The sequence below is a fragment of the Muntiacus reevesi genome, chromosome 1 (assembly GCF_963930625.1).
Source record: "Muntiacus reevesi chromosome 1, mMunRee1.1, whole genome shotgun sequence".
NCBI lineage: Eukaryota > Metazoa > Chordata > Mammalia > Artiodactyla > Cervidae > Muntiacus > Muntiacus reevesi.
The window spans coordinates 25,866,712-25,887,822 of record NC_089249.1 but is presented as its reverse complement, the minus strand read 5'-3'; the positions used below and the strand labels follow the sequence as shown (position 1 = coordinate 25,887,822).

At 38.2% G+C, this 21,111-nt stretch overlaps 1 protein-coding gene across 1 annotated transcript in view; it reads left to right on the top strand.

Moving 5' to 3' along the window:
• FAR2 (fatty acyl-CoA reductase 2) overlaps positions 1 to 21,111 on the top strand; it is a 171,637-nt gene that overhangs the window by 35,390 nt on the left and 115,136 nt on the right. The window lies entirely within an intron of this gene.

Here is a 21,111-nt window from a genome sequence, read left to right as displayed (position 1 = left end):
CTCTTTGCTGTCTAATGGACCTTCAAAATTCTTCTCCAGCACCACAGTTCGAAAGCATCAATTCTTCGGTGCTTTGCCTTCCTTATAGTCCAGCTCTCACAACCGTACATAACTACTGGAAAGACCATAGCCTTGACTATGTGGACCTTTGTTGGCAAAGTAATGTCTTTGCTTTTTAACACACTGTTCAGGTTTGTCATAACTTTCATCATCTTCTAGTTTCAAGGCTTCAGTCACCATCTGCATTGATTGTAGACCCCAAGAAGAGGAAATTTGTCACTACTTCTACATTTTCCCCTTCTATTTACCATGAAGTGATGGGACTGGATGCTATGGTCTTAGTTTTTTTAATATTGAATTTTAAGCCAACTTTTTTCACTCTCCTCCTTCACCTTCATCAAGAGGTTCTTTAGTTCTTCTTTGCTTTCTGCCATCAGAGTGGTAGGGGCTGTACATATCACCAAATGCACATATTCAGAAATATATTCACCTCTGGTTATTTTGCTAGGGATATCATCATAAAACAGCAAAACCAGGTGGTTTAAATGACAGAAATTTAATTTCTCATAGTTCTGGAGGCTGGAAGTCCATGATCAGGGTGCTGCAGGTTTGGTTTCCTCTGAGGCCTCTCTCCTTGGTTTGCATAGGTGGCCTCCTCATGTGTCCTCACAATTGTCTTTGTTCTGCATGAGTGCACTTGCACACACACACACATACACACACACACACACATGATATTTAAATTTCCTTTTCTTATAGGGAAGTCAGTCAGAGTAAATTAAGACCCACCCTAAAGAGCCCAATTTTAATTTAGTCACCTAGTTAAAGATGTCTCCAAACACAGTTACATTCTGAGGTGCTGGGGGTTAGCGTTTTAACATAGGAATTTGGAAAGGGGGAAGACACAATTCAGTCCATGACAATATCTTAACTGTATTGCATCTGAAACCTGATGCCAAAATTCAGGTTGTTGCTGAGATATATAATGAGAAAAGGAAATGGGAAGGAAACCGATATTGATTTTTTTATACTTCTCTTGTGTGTGGAGCACTGGGCTAGGTAGTTCGGCGGCTGATGCCTCTATAGCCACCTGCTGCATACTCACCCTGTACCAGGATCTTTATGTTCATTCTTTTCAGCCCTCACAATGAAGCTTCAAGCCACACATGATCTCCCCTTAACAGAAGACAGAACTGAAGTGATTGGTGCTTTTCTGAGCTGAGATTCACACCAAGGCATGTCAGACTAAGAATCCCTTGCTCACTCTTCATGACACCAGAGTGACACCTGAATAAAACTAGATCCCTGAGAGGCAACCCATGGCCATTCCAACTTGTATGAGCTAATTTCAGAAACATTCTCCTGTTTTGAGTGGGAAAACTGAGGGCTAAAGAGAACCAAACCTCTCCTGGCCCCTCTGACTCCTCTATGTTGGTGATCTGTCATCCTAATCAAGTAGTCCATTGTCAACTACAATTGCCTCAGTCAGACATGGAGTTTTGCAGCAGGGAGAATTGTTGATAGAAATGAAATGGGTTCTTTTTCACATAAAATTTAAAACTTTGCTATGACTACTGCCAAGAACAGAAAAGTGGGTGATAAAAAAATCATGCCTTTCAAAGCAGGTGGGCTAAGGAATGTTAATATTAAAGATGTTGCTGTTTATCTCATATTTCAATGGAAAATTCTCCTTAAGAGGAATTTGGGGACGATTCAGTACTTTACAAGATCAGTCAAGAAAAGCTTCAGAAGAATCAAACAACAAAAACTGCCTTTAAAAGGTCAGCATTATTGGTGAAAATGTAATAGATGCAGCTAACCCAAAGGCAGATGCATTGCTGGTGAAATAAGAGGATGTGAATGTGAAGCTGAAATATCACTTTTCTCAATCAAAGAAAAAAGCTATCACTTCCAAATACAGGAAATGTTATTCATTGAACCCTAAATGTTTTTCAGAGTAATAATGAATAATTAGGGCTTCCTCAGTGGCTCAATGGTAAAGAATCTACCTGCAATGCAGGAGCTGCAGAAGACATGGGTTTGATCCCTAGGTTGGGAAGATCCCCTGGAGTAGGGCATGGCAACCCACTCCAATACTGTGCCTTGAGAATCCTATGAACAAAGGAGCCTAGCAGGCTACAGTCCATACGGTTGCAAAGAGCTGGACATGACTGAAGCGACTTAGCATGCACACAATGAATAACAGTTGTATTAGGAAGGCATCTCTTTGAGAGCTCAGGACCACCAGTTATAGACTAGCTCATAAACACAAATAAACCTGTTCACAATGCTCCTGAGTTTTTCTTTCAGGATGGGTTTCCAGTGCCCTCATGCTGCTCTGGGTCAGGTCTGCCAAACTACCCTCTTCCAATGAAGTCTTTGACCTCACATCCTTGGTCTTGAGGAAATTCCTCCATCTTGTTATGTCTAGTCACTCCTGGTCCTACTGAATTAGTTTCTTAAATTGGAGAGATGCCATAACCAACTGATATGTAACCACTTCTAGAGCACATATATACAGTTTAACCCCAAATTTCATTGTCTTCTAAGCATTTTAGACCCCGTGGAGGACTTCTAGGAGGGAGAACGTGGCCTAGAGAATCTTTCCTCTCTTTAAACTGAATGTCTTTTCCTAAGCTTACATATTCTATTCAGTGTATCTGTCTGTCTATTATATCTATCTGTCTGTCTGTCTGTCAGTCTATCTGTCTGTCTATCTATCTATCTATTATTTATCTGTAAAAACCACTCACAAAATACAAAGGGCTGGATTTCTTGAGAGAGCATTTGGTTCTCTCATAGCTTAATCCTTCTGTGTGCAGGTAAAACATCATCTTGTGATATATCTTCTCTCTACCTTATTGGTGTCAGAGTGGGAAGACAGCTCCTTTTGCTCTTTTCTAAGCATATATGTTTTTACATCGTCAAAGCCTATTTATTACCCTTAAATGTTCATTAATTCTTATGTACTTATCTATAAAATATGTAATTGTATATTTTTACTTGCCTCAATGAGCAGTGTTTACCTTGCCAGTATGCTTAACATTTTTCAACTATCATGTAACAGTTGGCAAATTTAGAGGGATATAGGACATGTAAAAGATGCAGGCTCAATCCTTGAGTTGGGAAGACCCCCTGGAGAAGGAAATGGCAACCCACTCCAGTATACTTGCCTGGAAAATCCCATTGCCTGAGGGGCTTGGCGGGCTATAGTCCAGGGAATTGCAAAGAGTCAGACACAGTGTTTTTTATTAGTTTTTCTGAAATTCATTCACAAAATTGGCCATTAAAGATTTATTTTTCTATAGCTAACAGTAATCAAAATTTAGTTGAAATGTGCCTTTTGGAGTATAGTACATTTTTATATTTCTCTAGAAGCTAATTAGCAGAACACTCTCCAATTAGCATTTTACATTAACCACTAGCAATCTAACTTATTATTTATTTATCAAGCACAAAGATGTATCATTCATGTATTAAGTGACTGTTTTAATTCCAGATGAAAATTTACCAAAACCCCTCAGATTGTTAGATTCTGTACCATGTTATTTTATTATGAAACCCCAAAAAGAAATACACAAAAGACTGCCTTAACTGCAAATATCAGCACAAATTTGGAACTTTTCAAGGTGATGGTTGTGTACCATTCTGAGTGTATTAAATGCCACTGAATTGTTCACATTAAAAATGGTTTATTTTATGTTATGTGAATTTCACCTCAATACAGAAAAAATCAACACAAAGATAGAAAAATCTCCATCTCTCTCCTTTATTAAAAAAAACATTATTTAACTCCACTAGGATAAGTTTCTTGCCTGGAAAATCCCATGGATGGAGGAGCCTGGTAGGCTGCAGTCCATGGGGTCGCGAAGAGTCAGATATGACTGAATGACTTCACTTTCACTTTTCACTTTTATGCATTGGAGAAGGAAATGGCAACCCACTCCAGTGTTTTTGCCTGGAGAATCCCAGGGATGGGGTTGCACAGAGTCAGACACAACTGAAGTGACTTAGCAGTAGCAGTAGCAGGATAAGTGTCTATCCAGGCCACAGAAATCAATTTGAACCTGCAGTTCTGAGAGAGATTAGATCAGGCTTTAAATAAAGAAGTTGTAGGCAAGTTAAGTTGTCACTGAATTCTTGAATACCGTTCAAGTGTCTAAGAACTGTACTTCTTCCAAAATATTTGTTCTCATCATGACAAACTGTGCGGCCTGGTTCCTGAGATCCATTATAAAGGTTAAGCTATCATCCTTGTTCTTAAAAGTCCCTGGAGAGGAAATTTTTTTAACTTTTGGTGGCATTTTCTATTATTTTGCTCTGACTCTCAAAGTTTGTATGGCTCAGTTAAATCTCTCTTTCTGCTTTTAATACCCATTTCTTCTCTTTTAAATTCTCAATAGGAATAGATAACAGCTGAACTGGGTCCAGTAGACAGCACTTCAGAAACTTCAGTATTGTTACTGATCTTCATTTCCAAGTTTCACAAGCTTTTCCTCAAAGATTTGAAAACAAATGTTTAACTATCTCTATTATTCACCTCTTGTCTCTTTTCAATATTTCCATTTCATGTATCATTTCATAGGCATCTAAACAAGATAAAATTTTTACCCGGATATATGATGAAAAATTAATTTCTTCTTCTAACATATCCTCTTGTCCTCTGGAAACATAATAATATCATCAAATGCCACTGGTGCACTGAATTAAAATGTGTGTTCACATCTGTATCTCATTTGTTCTGTCAGCCATATTCTCTTTATTTAAAACAATGACACTGATAATGTGTCATTATGCTATATTCTGCATTAGAATTCAGTCTGAATTCGAAATCTTTAGCTATTACTGATGGCTCTTGTCTCTCTGAAATGTTTTATGTGTTCTATGTGTGTTTGCTATTAAAGTTCACTTTGTATACTTCCTTTCAGTGTTTCCAACTCTTTTTGAATTCTAAAACTATTCCAAAATATTCATCCACCTGAGTCCAACCTGGAAAGGCCAATCTGCCAATGTCTTATTCAGATGGAAATGGGGTGTATTTTCTATGTGTGGCTGTGAGCAATACTGGAACATAGCAGAACAGGTGGATGAGGGGCAAAAACAGAAAGATGGTGAGGACAGTCCAGGTGATTCACATGTCAGAGTCCTAGCTAGGGATCTTGAGTTGACAAGGAAACCATATGAGAACCATGAGTACAGAATGTGACCTCTAGTACAAGTACTCCAGCTTATTAACTCCTTTGGAGAAAGCTTCTCAAGCATGATGTATTCATTTGCTATTGCTGCAATAACAAATTATCACAAACTGGGTGGCTTAAATGATAGACCTTTATTTTCTCATAGTTCTGTAGGGTAAAAGTCCAAGGTTTTTGGCAGGTCTGGTTTCTTCTGAGGCTCCCTCTCCTTGACTTGGTTGCATTCTTGTTGTGTCTTCAAATGATCTTTCTTTTATGTGCATGTCCCTGATGTCTCTTTGTGTGTCCAGATTTCTTCTTTTCACAAGGACATGACTGATTGGATTAGAGCCCACTCAAACATGCTTATTTTAGCTTAATCACCTCTGTTAAGGCCCTATCTCCTAATGCTCCAAATATCTCCACTTCCAGGGTTTGCTGAGAACCTGAGGCCTCTTTTCATTAGTGTGTGCATGTCTGACACTTTGAGACTTCATGGACTGTAGCTCTCCAGGCTCCTCTGTCCATAGGATTCTCCAGGCAAGAATACTGGAGTGGGTTGCCATGCCCTCCTCCAGGGGATCTTCCCGACCCAAGGACTGAACCCACAACTCCTGAGTTTCCTGCACTGGCAGGTGGATTCTTTACCACCTCACCATCTGGGAATATAGTGACTTAATTTCACGCCTTACTGGGTGCTTTTCACATCCCTGCTCCTCAGGTGTCCCCTGCACATGCCCAAACTTCCACTCAAATCTTTTTCTCAGGATTACCTTCTATGGAAAGCCAGACTAGGACAGATACAAAGGAAGTATGTTACAGTGTTGTAGAGTGACACAAAAACCATCAGCCAGCATCAGATGACCTGAAGTCAAGTTGTGTCTTCAAATCCTGGTCATTCTGCCATCAGGTTTTCAATCTCCTTAAACCTCAGCTTACTCTTCAGTAAAATGGAGATGATAATGTCTACTTTTAAGGGTTCTTTCAAATTCTGAATCAGAAAATGAATATGATACCATAAAGTTATTTTAAAATACTACCATATATTAATAGCACATATCTTCTGCTCTCAAAGAATTTGTTTAATTTGGACAGTCAAATTTAATCTATGAATTTTTATACTGCATATGGCAGTGTATGGTTAAGATCAAATGGATGACCATCATAGTCAGTGCTGAAAATGTTAAATAACACCAGATTCATACTCAATCCAGAAAGCTAGCCTGACCTCTGGATCCATTTGCTTCACTGATTTCTATTATTCATTTGCTATGGGAGAGAAAGGTTATGTAAGAAACTCTGCCATCAGAGCTTCTGATCCTATTTGGAGCACAAGACATGTACACAAATGAAATAAAAATTAGCAGGTGTTAAGTGCTAGAATATTAGATGAATAAACCTCATACAAACTTAGAAAATTATACAGGGTAAACACTAAAAATGGTTGTGTGTTCATCCTTCAAGTGGGCTGTCATTAAACACTGTATTCATATGTTAACAAAAAGAAATTTTCATAAAACTAAAACAAACAAACAAACAAAAAGGAGTTTTATAAAAATCACACTGCAGACATAAAAATTTATTACTGAAAAAGACCCTGTAACAATTTCCTAGCCCACTGGCTTTTAATCATCCTAGGGGCAAGACCATCCCCAAGAAAAAGAAATGCAAAAAGGCAAAATGGTTTTCAGAGGAGGCCTTACAAATAGCTGAGAAAAGAAGAGAAGCAAAAAGCAAAGGAAAAAAGGAAAGATATGCCCATTGGAATGCAGAGTTTCAAAGAATAGCATGGAGAGAAAAGAAAGCCTTTCCCAGTAATCAATGCAAAGAAACAGAGGAAAACAATAGAATGGGAAAGACTTGAGATCTCATCAAATTAGAGATACCAAGGAAACACATCATGCAAAGATGGGAACAGTAAAGGACAGAAATGTTATGGACCTAACAGAAGCAGAAGATATTAAGAAGTGGCAAGAATACACAGGAAAATGATACAAAAAAGATCTTCATGACCCAAATAACCACAATGATGTGATCACTCACTTAGAACCAAACATCCTAGAATGTGAAGTCAAGTGGGCCTTAGGAAGCATCACCACAAACAAAGCTAGTGGAGGTGATGGGATTCTAGTTGAGCTATTTCAAATCCAAAAGATGATGCTGTTAAAGTGCCTCACTCATTATGCCAGCAAATTTGGAAACTCAGCAGTCACCACAGGACTGGAAGAGGTCAGTTTTCATTCCAATCCCAAAGAAAGGCAATGCAAAATAATGTTCAAACTACTGCATAATTGCACTCATCTCTCATGCTAGCAAAGTTAATGCTCAAAATTCTCCAAGTGAAGCTTCAACAATATGTGAACTGAGAACTGGCAGATATTCAAGATGGATTTAGAAAAGGCAGAGGAACCAGGGATCAAATTGCCAACATCTGTTGGATTATCAAAAAAGCAGGAGTTCCAGAAAAACATTTACTTCTACTTTAGTGACTATGCCAAAGTCTTTGACTGTTTGGATCACAACAAAGTGTGGAAAATTCTTCAAGAGATGGGAATACCATCCACATTACCTGCCTCCTGAGATGTCTGTATGCAGGTCAAGAAGGAACAGTTAGAACTGGACATGGAACAACAGATTGATTCCAAATTGGGAAAGGAGTACATCAAGGCTGTACACTGTCATCTTGCTTATTTAACTTATATGCAGAGAATATTATGTGAAATGCAGGGCTGGATGAAGCACAAGCTAGAATCAAGGTTGGTAGGAGAAATATCAATAACCTCAGCTATGCAGATGATACCACCTTTATGGCAGAAAGTGAAGAGGAACTAAAGAGTGCCTTGATAAATGTGAAGGAGGAGAGTGAAAAAGCTGGCTTAAAACTTAACATTCAAAATAACTAAGATCATAGCATCCGGTTCCATTACTTCATGGCAAATAGATGGGGAAACAATGGAAACAGAGACAGACTTTATTTTCTTGGGCTCCAAAATCACTACAGATGGTGACTGCAGCAATGAAATTACAAGACACTTGCTCCTTGGGAGAAAACCTATGACCAACCTAGACAGCATATTGAAAAACAGAGACATAAAAGCAGATGTAAGTGTCCATCTAGTCAAAGCTATGGTTTTTCCAGTAGTGATGTATGGATGTGAGAGTTGGACCATAAAGAAAGCTGAGTACCGAAGAATTGATGCTTTTGAACTGTGGTGTTGGAGAAGACTCTTGAGAGTCCCTTGGACTGCTTGAGATCTAATCAGTCAATCCTAAAGGAAATCGGTTCTGAATATTCATTGGAAGGACTGATGTTGAAGCTGAAGCTCCAATATTTTCTGACCACCTGATGGGAAGAACTGACTCATTGGAAAAGACCCTGATTCTGGGAAAGATTGAAGGCAGAAAGAGAAGGGGATGACAGAAGATGAGATGGTTGGATGGCATCACTGACTCTATGGACGTGAGTTTCCACAAGCTCTGGGAGTTGGTGATGGACAGGGAAGCCTGGTGTGCTGCAGTCCATGGGGTCACAGAGTCGGACATGACTGAGTGACCGAACTGAACTGAGGGCATTTGAAACTATGAGAAGGATGGCTTGGGCTGTTATGACTAGAGTTGGGGAAGCATGAGTGGGTGGAGCCTAGAAATGCTAGACTACGCTGCAGTAGAGGGTAGCCCAATAGCCCAACAAGGAACTCTCCTGCCCCATCCTACCCACCAATCTCCCAGTCTTCTCACCCTCTGTTACATAGGATAAAGTGATGCTCACACAGGACAAAAGATTCTCCATTCTGGGTTTAGTGTTCATATTTCAGACAGGGCTATATGGTAGAACTACATTTGAACCACAGATGCAAATTATGTGTACTTTTAAGTTTGCTAATAGTCACATTTAAGTATTTTTAAACTGGTGAAATTAATTTTATAATTATTTTATTCAACCCAGAATATATAAGATATTATCATTTCAATATGTAATTAAAATGTAATTATTAATGAGATATTTTTGGGGTTTTATACTAAATCATCAAAATCTGTCATATATTTACACTTAACAATATGTCTCAATTCAGATTAGCCACATTTCAAATACATAATAGTCACCAGGAGTTAGTGGCTTCCATATTGCAGCTCCTGGAGAGTCCGTGTTTTTCTAAACCATTTTTCCTTTGTTACAATATACATGTCATAAGCAACTGAGTAAAAGACTTCAATTGACTCTGTCTACCATTCTTGTCACTGTATCATAGAAAGAAATGAGATTTGTCTGACTAAATGTGTTTTTCAGAAAGCTAAAGCCATGTTGGTTGTTATTTTGTACCTCTTGATCATCTAAGGAGTTGGAAATTGATTTCTGTATGAGTCACTTGAGTATTTTTTTTTTAATATTTGAAGGTAAATCAAACATTTTATAATTCCAGGCTTAATTTTTTTCTGAAAAATATGCAATCGTTTTGCCATTTGCCATAATTGCTTTCATTATTCAGAATATTACCTGAACATGAATTTCCAGCATTCCTGCCAGAATGTTTTGTAGCTTGATTGTTCTTAGGTCTCTGTTTTTCTTTTTTAATAGTAGTTTGTCTAAATTCCTCTTACTGAAACTTGCACAAATATTCACACATTTCCTCCAGCTAATAAAACTATTTCTTGCCCATTTTTTTACAAGATCAGTTTTGCATGTCACTAGCATTTTTTCATGCTATATTGAATATAAGTATTTTGTCCATTCTTCCTCTCACTTCTCTAAAACTTAGTTATTAAATGATAAAAATTTTTGCCTGGGGTATTATATAATTATTTTTTATAAAAATTCTGTTTCTATTTTCAATAAAGATACCCCTGAAGTAAAAAATATAGTTTTTACTACTTGGATTTCAAGTATAAGACCTTTGAATATTAAATGTTTAAATCCAGCAAGACAGATTTTATATCAATGGTTAGATTATGAAAAAGAGGCACTTGTATCAACTTTTCTCAGGATTTTTAAGGGATGATGTATCCACATTTTAGTTGGAATTTGGTAACTTTATTGTCAGAAAGTGGACAGAATAAATGGTCATTTCTAGTCTATACATTGTGTGTGTGTGTGTCAACTTCTCCTCAGACAAATACTTAAATGTGACTATTAACAAACTTAAAAGTACACATAATTTGCATCTGTGGTTCAAATGTAGTTCTACCATATAGCCCTGTCTGAAATATGAACACTAAACCCAGAATGGAGAATCTTTTGTCCTATGTGAGCATAACTTTATCTTATGTAACAGAGGGTGAGAAGACTGGGAGATATTTCAGGTGATAGAATTTTTTTTCCATTATTTTATTGAATTACTGTTGATTTACAATTTCATATTAATTTCTGCTGTATAGCAACATGATTTAGTTATACATGTACACACATTCTTTTTCATATTCTTTTCCATTATGGTCTATCAGAAGATATTGAATATAGTTCCCTGTGCTATACAATAGGACCTTATTGTTTATCCAGACAATGGATCTTTACATCTGCTTTTATTCAATTTTTTGGCTGAATTTTCTATAGAAGTCCATATTATAAGCATTTTAAGTATAAGTATTCCCTTCTCTTGGTTTCCCAGGTGGTGCTAGTGGTCCAGAACTCACCTGCCAATGCAGGAGACATAGAAATGCAGGTTTGATCCCTGGATTGGGATCCCCTGGAGGAGGGCATGGCAACCCCCTTCAGTATTCTTGCCTAGAGAACCCCATGGACAGGGGAGTCTGGCCATCTATAGTACACAGGGTTGCAAAGAGATGGACAGGACTGAAGCAAGTTAGCACGCACACATGCATTCCCTTCTTCAGGGATTAAACCCTGGTCTGCTGCATTGCAGGCAGATTCCCAACCATCTGAGCCACGAGGGAAGCCCGTAAGTATTTTAGGCTTTGCCAACAGAATGGTATCTGTCATAACCACTGCATGTGCCGGTCGCTGTAGTGTGAAATCAGCCATAGATGATATGTAAAAGTACAGGCTTGACTGTACTTCAATAAAACTTTACAAAAGTAGACATCAGGCTGTATTTGGCCGGCATGCATGCCAGGTCACTTCAGTCGTGTCTGACTCTTTGTGACCCTATGGACTGTAGCACTCCAGGCTCTTCTGTCCGTGGGATTCTCCAGGCAAGAATACTGGAGTGAGTTTTCATGTCCTCCTCCAGGGGATTTGGTTGGTCCTTGTTCTAGATATTCTAGAACCACTCACTTTACTCTGACTGTATAAAATAGTCGTTCAATCTCCCATCCTGATTCTGGCATAATGTTGAGTTGTCACACTGAGCTTTGAATACAATGAAGACAATTTCAGACATCACTAATTCTCATCTGACTATGAAACTGTATTTGATGTCCTTATTTTCCTGCTATATGTATAATAAAAAATCATTTATACCCCTGCTTTTAAAATTTATCCCATGTTTACATTGTTATTTTATTTTGGTAGTTTCCATAAAAATGCGTCCCTCAGCTTTGGTTAAGGCTTACTGGTTTTAGCCCTTAAGTTTTAGTTATTTCCCACTTTGAGTTCTTTTACTATATGGGGAGTGTGTGTGTGTGTGTGTGTGTGTGTGTGTGTGTGTGTGTGTGTGTGTGTGTGTGTGTGTGTGTGTGTGTGTGTCTGTGCGTTCGCTTAGTAGCTCAGTCATGTCCGAATCTTTGTGACCTCCATGGACTGTAGCCAGCTAGGTTCATCTGTCCATGGAAATTTTCCAGGCAAGAATACTGGAGTGGGTTGACATTTCCTAATCCAGGGGCTCTTTCTGACCGGTGGATCAAACCTGCATCTCTTTCATGTCCTGCATTGGCTGGAGGATTCTCTACCACTGTGCTGCCTAGGAAGCGCCTTGCTGCGTGGTGAACACTCTTAAATTTCCTGACGTATTGTTGTTGTTTTTGCTTAGTCACTAAGTCTTGTCTGACTCTTGCAATCTCGTAGACTGTAGCCCACCAGTCTCTTTTGTTCATAGGATTTTCCAGGAAAGAATACTAGAGTGGATGCCATTTCCTTCTCCAGGGAGCTTCCTGACCCTGGAGTTGAACCCACATCTCCTGCATTGCAGGCAGATTCTTTACTGCTGAGCCTCCAGTGAAATCTTTCTGACTTATGCTATAGCATAAAACAGTCTTCCAAAGATGATTTATCATAAATGTTTCTCCACAGAAGTGTATGGATGAATTTATAATGCCCCTGGCTGAAATGAACAACAATTTCAGGATGAATGTGGCTGAAGCCATCACCACTGAAAAATGAGGAGAAGTTTTTTTGAAGAGCTTTCAATTGTAGAATTTAAATGCGATGCTTTTGAATTCTTAATGTGAGTAAACACGCCAAAATAAATGCAACATAATAGCCAAAAGTTTTCAAAGACAGAAAGGCCTAGAGCCACTGAAGAAATGTTTTCCTCTGGTTATGGATACTCTGGGTTGCTACACGTGTTAAGTGGCTAAGTTACAATTTTGCTATGGGAACTGAGACTTGACCTTTGATATATTTACATATTTACCCCTAGTATTGTATTAACAAGCTTTAAAATTTACCCTGTGTTTGTAAGTGGCTTTGTTTTAGGCTTTCAAGGAGATTAACTTGAAAAGATCCCTTAGGAGGTTGAAAGCAGGACGCTTAATTGCTTTCAGTCTCATTCCCTGTTAGCATCAGAGTTTACTTCTATAGAATCAGTGCATTAATGATGCTTTTTGAGGATAGGCAATGAATTCCCGTATAGAGAGTACTCCTTGCTTAGCTATTTGTATTGGTTGTTTAAAACTTTGTCTTCACAGCCTCTAAGCAGGTAGATTTTCTGTGGTTTGTCAGAAAGGAGGGAAGAAAAGCAATAGTTCAGTGAGTAGCCGTAAGTGAGAAATAACCATCATTAATTCTTTCACCTTCTTCATTACATCAAATTCAAATATGGGTGCATCAACAAACTACTGTCATTTCTACTATTGTTTCATCATTATGCTTGTACAAGTTAATCAATTAAGCTATTCTTTATGATTATGCAGATTATAAGATTTCATCATTATGCTTGTACAAGTTAATCAATTAAGCTATTCTTTATGATTATGTATTCTGTGTAACATGAACCGTTAGGCTTATGAAGCCCCTACAAGATTTCAGAGTACCAAAACTCAAAGGACTCACATAGACAAGATTGAAAATGAAAGGAATTGACATTTATGAAGCACTTCCTGTTCTGGGCTGTATGGTGGATGCTTTATATATGCAATCTCATTTAATCCTCACTAGATTCTCCACAGGACAGATGAGGTTAATGAATTTTCCCCAGTCCCACAGTTAGTTACTAATTATTTGAACCTAGCTCTAGATAACTCTAGAATCACAGAATTCATTTTTTAAAAAGCTGTTTTTGCAGATTTCTAGTTCAGCAAATAGTTGTTACATTTTTATCAAATCGCTCAAAGTTTCCATAAAATATTCCATGAAATTTTGACTTTGGTATTTTCAAAAACATTTGGAAATACTGAAATTACCATCTGGATATCCTTCAGGAGTGAAGTCCATTTTTATCAGATTTTATAGCAATTAATGAAATATAAGGGTCTGGTCAGAATAAAGTAAAAATGAAAGTGGAAATGCAAAGCAAGAGAGAGTTGAAATAGAGGCCTTGGTTCCTTCAGTGGCATTTTCCTCCCATTTATATACATTCCTGTAAGTTGGTGTCTACATTGCAGATACCAAAAACTTTTTGTTTTTGTTTCTGTTTGACAGCAAAGAAATTAAAATGCTGATATTCCTATAATGCAACTTTTCACATGAGCAGTTACAGTACAGGGTCAAAATCTGACTGCAATGCCTTTTTAAAGCACAGTAAAGAGTTTTAATAGGAACTGTAACAGAGCCAGATTATTCTGGGTTGTAATTCTTTGTATTACAACCTGCTCCATTTAAGTTACCTACTGCCCACTGCAGGCATTTAAGTTTCCCTCCCATAAAATAGAATTGTTCCTTCAAATGAAATGTGCTTTATTTCTTAGAGGAATAAAATTGTGTTTTCATACACTAAATAAAATAAAAAGAGAAATTGTATTGTAATGATTTGTTGGAGGGATTACCAGATTCCAAAGACTAACCTTAGCTTCTCAGTTTCTGAAACTGAGTTGTAATATCATTTTAACATCGATTAGATTCAATGGAATGAATTTCCAGTATATGAACTCATAAGAAATTGATCTATGAACTAGAATCCCTGTTTATTATGTTTCTATTGGATGCAGATTTTTTCCTAGGTACTCAAATTTTTATGTCTTCATTGCAAGGAAACCTCCTTCCAGTATCTTGGTGACTGGATGCTATGGCCAGTCCAAAGAGTTGAGGTGGATCCCCACTCAAAATTTGATTTGGATTTCCAAACTGATCATCACACACACATACACATACACCAAGAACGTATGGAAAAGTTTATTATTCCCATAATGAAGCTTTCTGGGGAGAGTAGTACAGGTCTCTCAAACTGATCTGAAATGTCTTGAAAGAACTGTGAAAGGAGGGAGACCAGCTTCGAGTTTTTGTGGTGGTTAGGGCCTGAGGCTTGGAGTGAGGGTTTTAGTGCATGATTTACACTTACTGTTGGTGACAAAGCACCTAGGCTTTCTTATCAGCATGCCCAGATGAGAGACAGAAGGGGAAGTGGGAGGGGTAAGGCATAAAAGACATCTGTACTCAAACATGAAGCAGACTGGTATGTTGGGTCCAAACAAAGATTTTTTTTTTTTTTTATTAGTTGGAGTCTAATTACTTCACAGCATTTCAGTGGGTTTTGTCATACATTGATATGAATCAGCCATAGAGTTACACGTATTCCCCATCCCGATCCCCACTCCCACCTCCCTCTGCACCCGATTCCTCTGGGTCTTCCCAGTGCCCCAGGCCCAAGCACTTGTCTCATGCATCCCGCCTGGGCTGGTGATCTGTTTCACCATAGATAATATACATGCTGTTCTTTCGAAACATCCCACCCTCACCTTCTCCCACAGAGTTCAAAAGTCTGTTCTGTACTTCTGTGTCTCTTTTTCTGCCAAATAAAGATTGTTTAGTGAACATGAAATAAGTGCAACATGCAGTGAATACTTGTGAAGTGGATCATATAAAATGAGGCAGTGAAGTCTAAGCAGAATCCTGTCCCACAACAGCACAGACCCTTCTGGCTTCCATAATGTCAGGCTTTTATGTCTCTACATTTTGATCACTGTTGGGAGAAAAAAAAATCTACAAATTCTTGTTCTTTCCTTCTGTTCATGATATTTTCCCTGAAAACATTCTTTGATATTAGAAAATTTGGTAAGCTTTCTGACAAATCCAGTCCTTCTTGATTTTTTAGCCTGAGATTCAACTTACCTTTTTGATGACTTCTTCAGATCAATAAATTTCATCTTTTTTGAAGATAAACTATTTTAACTCATAGTATTTTAAGAAAATTTTACTGTTCACTATCTGCAATCATTTTCAATTTTTTCTCTAAACTGAATGATAGTGAATCTTCTATTGTTTATAAAGTCTCATCTTCTATCTAGAACACTGATCTTATTCTTCCACATCATTTAAAAGGAAAACAATATGAATAAGGTGGTATATTGGTCACAGCAGAAAAAATTTCTATAAATGATGGTTTAATGGATGGATAGGACAGTAGCAAAGTTGATATCAGTTCTGAATGACTGTAGACAACAGTTCTGTGTCTCTGCTGAAGAGAGATAAAAAAATATACACAGAGAGAATATTCAGAATACACCTGAAAAGATGAGGAGAATTGGGAGGAAACCTTTTAAAAGTTTATTTTTAAATTTGCTTATAAGAAGGATAAGCTACCTTCTATGCTTGCAATAGTCTAGACCAGTGATTCTTGATCTACTTGGAGTCATAGGTCTGTGGGAGACCTGATGAAAATCCCTGATGGAGAGAAAAACTCACGTGAAGCAACATTTATTTGCCTTGGACCTATAATGTAAACTGTTATCCCATACTAACCTTATCTTGCATGATAGATAAAAAGATATTCCAAAGGGCAAGAATTTGTTTCATAAGCTATTTAGTCTGCAGTGTTTCCTTACTGGCTGGCTCAGTTTGTGAGTTTTCCATTTTGTCTCTGAACCTGGCTTTGTGTTTAGTTACACCCCATTTATGGAACTGACGTATGAGATGCACAGTCTTAGATTTTTATGACTATGTTGAAGATAAAATAGCCCTTTAACCAGGATCAGATATACACATAATAATAACAAACTTTGACTGACTGGTTACTATGTACCAGACACAATACAAAGCACAATCTCATGTAATCCTCCAACAACTTTTGATATGAGTATTAATCCCATCTCTTTGATGAGTAAAAATGAGACTTAGAAGGTTTAATAATTTGCCTAAGCTTTTATTGAGCATCCCTTGAATGTCTGATATTGTAGAGGAAGATACAAATTAAACAAAACATAGACTCAATAAACTTTTAAAACTAAAAGTTTTCTTTTAATTAACTGCATTTTATTCATTTTTTCTTTTTATTTTTTTTTATTGAAAGATAATTGCTTTACAGAATTTTGTTGTTTTCTGTCAACCCTCAACATGAATCTGCCATAGGTATACATATATCCCCTCCCTTTTTAACCTCCCTTCCATCTCCTACCCCATCCCACCCGTGTAGATTGATACAGAGCCCCTGTTTGAGTTTCCTGAGCCATACAGCAAATTCCCATTGGCTATCTATTTTACACATGTTAATATAAGTTTCTATGTTACTCTTTCCATACATCCCACCCTCTCCTCTCCTCTCCCTTAAGTGCATTTTAAAATATCTGTGTTTGAAATTATGACATGCAGTTGCCAGCCTTATGGTTTAATTATAACTCAAACTAATGGTATGGACAGTCAACTTCTTCTAAAACTCTATGGGTGTTCATTTAAACAATGATATATTCCATCATAAGGCTCTGCTGATGATGGCATTCAAACAGAGTTGTTGAATTTGAGACAAAATAAAATCTGACTTAATGCAAGATAATTTTTACAAGCCCCAAATTCATCTCCCTTGTTTGTACTTATATGAAGTAATTGATACAGCATAACTGTGTTGAAAAACAGAGACCTTACTCAGCCAACATTACCCTGACGGTCCCTATAGTCAAGGCTATGGTCTTCGCAGTGGTCACATGTGGTTGTGAGAGCTGAACCGAAAAGAAGACAGAGCGTGAAAGAATTGATGCCTTTGAACTGTGGTGCTGGAGAAGACTCCCGAGAGTCCCTTGGACCGCAGGGAAATCAAACCAGTCAATCTTAAGGGAAATCAACCCTGACTACTCATTGGGAGGACTGATGCTGAAGCTGAAGCTTCAGTATTTTGGGTCACCTGATGCGAACAGCTGACTCACTGGAAAAGTCCCTGATGCTGGGAAAGATTGAGGGCAGAAGGAGAAGCTGTCAGAGGATGAGATGGCTGGATGATGTCACCAATGCAATGGGTATGACCTTAGATGATGAGGGACAGGGAGGCCTGGCGTGCTGCAGTCCAGGGGGTTGCAAAGAGTCAGACATGACCGGGTGACTGAACAACCACCACAATGGTGACTTCACATGTACTTCAAATAGATGTTACATTGCTGCCTCTTTATAGCTGTGAACATCTATGTACTTTCAAAATAACAAACTTCAAAAGAAAATAGTAGAAAAACTAATGCTTAGAGAGTTTCCTATTTATGTTTCAGTTCAGTTCAGTTCAGTCGCTTAGTCATGTCTGACTCTTTGCAACCCCATGGACTGCAGCACACCAGGCTTCTCTGTCCATCACCAACTCCCAGAGCTTGCTTAAATTCATGTCCATCGAGTCAGTGATGCCTTCCAACCATCTCATCCTCTGTCGTCCCCTTTTCCTCCTGCCTTCAGTCTTTCCCAGCATCAGGGTCTTTTCAAATGAGTCAATTCTTCCCATCAGGTGGTTGAATTATTGGAGTTACAGCTTCAGCATCAGTCCTTCCAATGAATATTCAGGACTGATCTCCTTTAGGATGGACTGGTTGGATCTCCTTGCCATCTAAGGGATTCTCAAGAGTCTTCTCCAACAGCACAGTTCAAAAGCATCAATTCTTTGGTGCTCAGCTTTCTTTGTAGTCCAACTCTCACATCCGTACATGACTACTGGAAAAACCATAGCTTTGACTAGATGGACCTTTGTTGACAAAGTAATGTTTCTGCTTTTTAATATGCTATCTAGGTTGGTCATAGCTTTTCTTCCAAGGAGCAAGTGTTGTTAATTTCATGTCTTCTAATTGCAGTCACCATCTGCAGTGATTTATGCTTACTGTTTTGAAATAGCATTGTGTAAAGACAATTTGGATTCTCTCCCATTATTCTTTTACATTTGAATATCATAGCACCTTTCCTCTAAGTATTATCACCAATATCTATCCATAACTTTGATACAGGTTTTAGAGTACTAGTGCTTTGTAGTAATTTGTCCTTCTTTGAAGATTAAAAAAAAAAAAAAAAACTGAAGCATAAAATTGTTAAATGTCTTTGTAAAATAATGATGGAATCAATGCTACACTTCTACCTACTTGGTTATAAAAGCTGAGAGATTTTGAAATCTAAAGATATGAACTGTATTACAGCCACTATTTTCTTTCCTACCTCTTTATGCTCCTCACCTTTCCTGATCTTTCAGAATAATTTGAAGTTCATAACATCCTCCCTTTCCTTTCTCTTTGACCTATGTATTCACCCATCTACTTGTCAAACAATTATTATGAGTAGCAAACACTAGAGATACAAAGATAAAATTATATCCCCCTTCTCAAGGTACTTAAATTAAATTCTAAGGGAAAGACAGATTTGGAAACTATTGAAAAGTTCCCTGGTAAATACATTGAAGTTCCAGGAAACACCATTGACCCAATCTGAGGGGTTGAGCTGGGCCTGTTAAGGAAGCCAAAAATCATGTGTATGACTGAAGTGTCTGACATGTTAGCACAAATGGTAGAAGATGAAATGGAATAGGACGCCAGGATCAGATCACTTACAGTGCCTTGTTATAGACCACAATTGAGAATTTAAATTTCATTGTGAATCACATTAACAGGATATAAAAACTGAAGAAGCTTCAGTGAGAGAGTGACCTGGTGATATACGCAAAGATCCCACTGGAAGCTAGATGGAGGCACGATGTATGACATTAACAAAAAAGGTGACAGGGAATTGGAGGGGACCATTGAGGTCCCAAGGGGCTTTACAGATGGCTCAATGGTAAAGAATCCTCCTGCCAATGCAGGAGACATGGGTTCAATCCTTAGGTCTGGAAGATCCCCTGGAGGAGGGCAAACTGCTTCAGTATTCTTGCCTGGAGAATCCCATGGACAGAGAAGCCTGGCAGGGTACAGTCCATAGAACCACAAAGAGTCAGACACAACTGAACATATACACACACATCTAATATGAAAGCTTGATGTTAATAGCCAATAAGCACATGAATAATTCTCAACATCTTTAGTTGTTAGGTAAATTGAGACTGGACTTCCCTGGTGGCTCATTGTTAAAAAAAACCCACCTGTCAATGCAGGAGATGCGGGTTTGATCCCTGGGTCAGGAGGATACCCTAGAGAAGGAAATGGCATCCTACTCCAGTGTTCTTGCCTGGGAAATCCCATGGACGGAGGAGCCTGGTGAGCTAACAATCCGTGGGGTTGCAAAAGGAGTCAGACATGACTTGAGTAACTGAGCATAGCACACACTAAGGTCCCAAACAGCTGCACTGAGAACGTAGCAGGGACATACAGGAAAGAGGTTAATTGAGGCAAATCTCCAGGATTCATAGATTGATGTTTTGTGGGGAGTAAGTGACATAGAGATAATTCTCACATTCTGGCTTGAGTTATAAAGTGGTGGTGGTGCTGTTAATCAGGATTGAGAATCAATTCATCTTTTTAATCTGTTTTGTTTTTGGTGCCACTGAACCATCGGAGGTGAACTGTGTAAAACCCAATTAGAGATGAGTCTAGTGCTCAGCAGGAAAGTCTGGTTGTAGCTAATTTAATGATTTAAGATCGTATAGTTGGTGGTTGAAGCTGTATGTATGAATGAGGTCATCAGTTTCTATATGAAAAATTAAAACCGAAAAGGGCCTAGAGTCTCCCCCAAGGAAGTACTGCAAACTCAGAATCAAAATGCAAACTCAGGTCTATCTGGTCCAAAGTCTATATTTGATGTCTTCTGAAAATCATCTCATGGTTACAGTTTATTTTCTCCAAGTAAAAGATGGGTGGACATTTTGGTGCACACAGATGATAAAGACAGAACATTTGAGACCATTCAAGGAGCTATTTGTATTCTCAAATGAACATTTATTTATTTAGCTGATAAATAGATTGGTGTTCAACACTCTTGAGAACTTCAGTTATTTTGAAAGTGAAAGAAAGTGAAAGTGAAAGACAGTCAGTCATGTCTGACTCTTTGTGAACCCACAGACTGCCCATGGCATTCTCCAGGCTAGAATACTGGAGTGGGTAGTCTTTCCCTTCTCCAGGGGATCTTCCCAACCCAGGGATCGAACCCAGGTCTCCTGCATTGCAGGCAGCTTCTTTACCAGCTGAGCCACAAGGGAAGCCCAAGAATACTGGAGTGGGTAGCCTATCCCTTCTCCAGGGGATCTTCCCAACCCAGGAAACGAACCAGGGTCTCCTGCATTGCAGGTGGATTCTTTACGAACTGAAATATGAGGGAATCCTTCATTTATTTTCTTTAAATAAAAAACCAAGTTCTGTCATGAGCTATCTATAACCTTCTAGTGAAGCAGTGATCCCAAATCCATTCTAGATAAATCTTCATGGAAAACCTGAAAAGCATAAAAGAAAAAAATCTCAGTAATATTTTTCCAGAAAGTGGATGCTCTTTTGGTTAAGTTATACATTAGAGCCT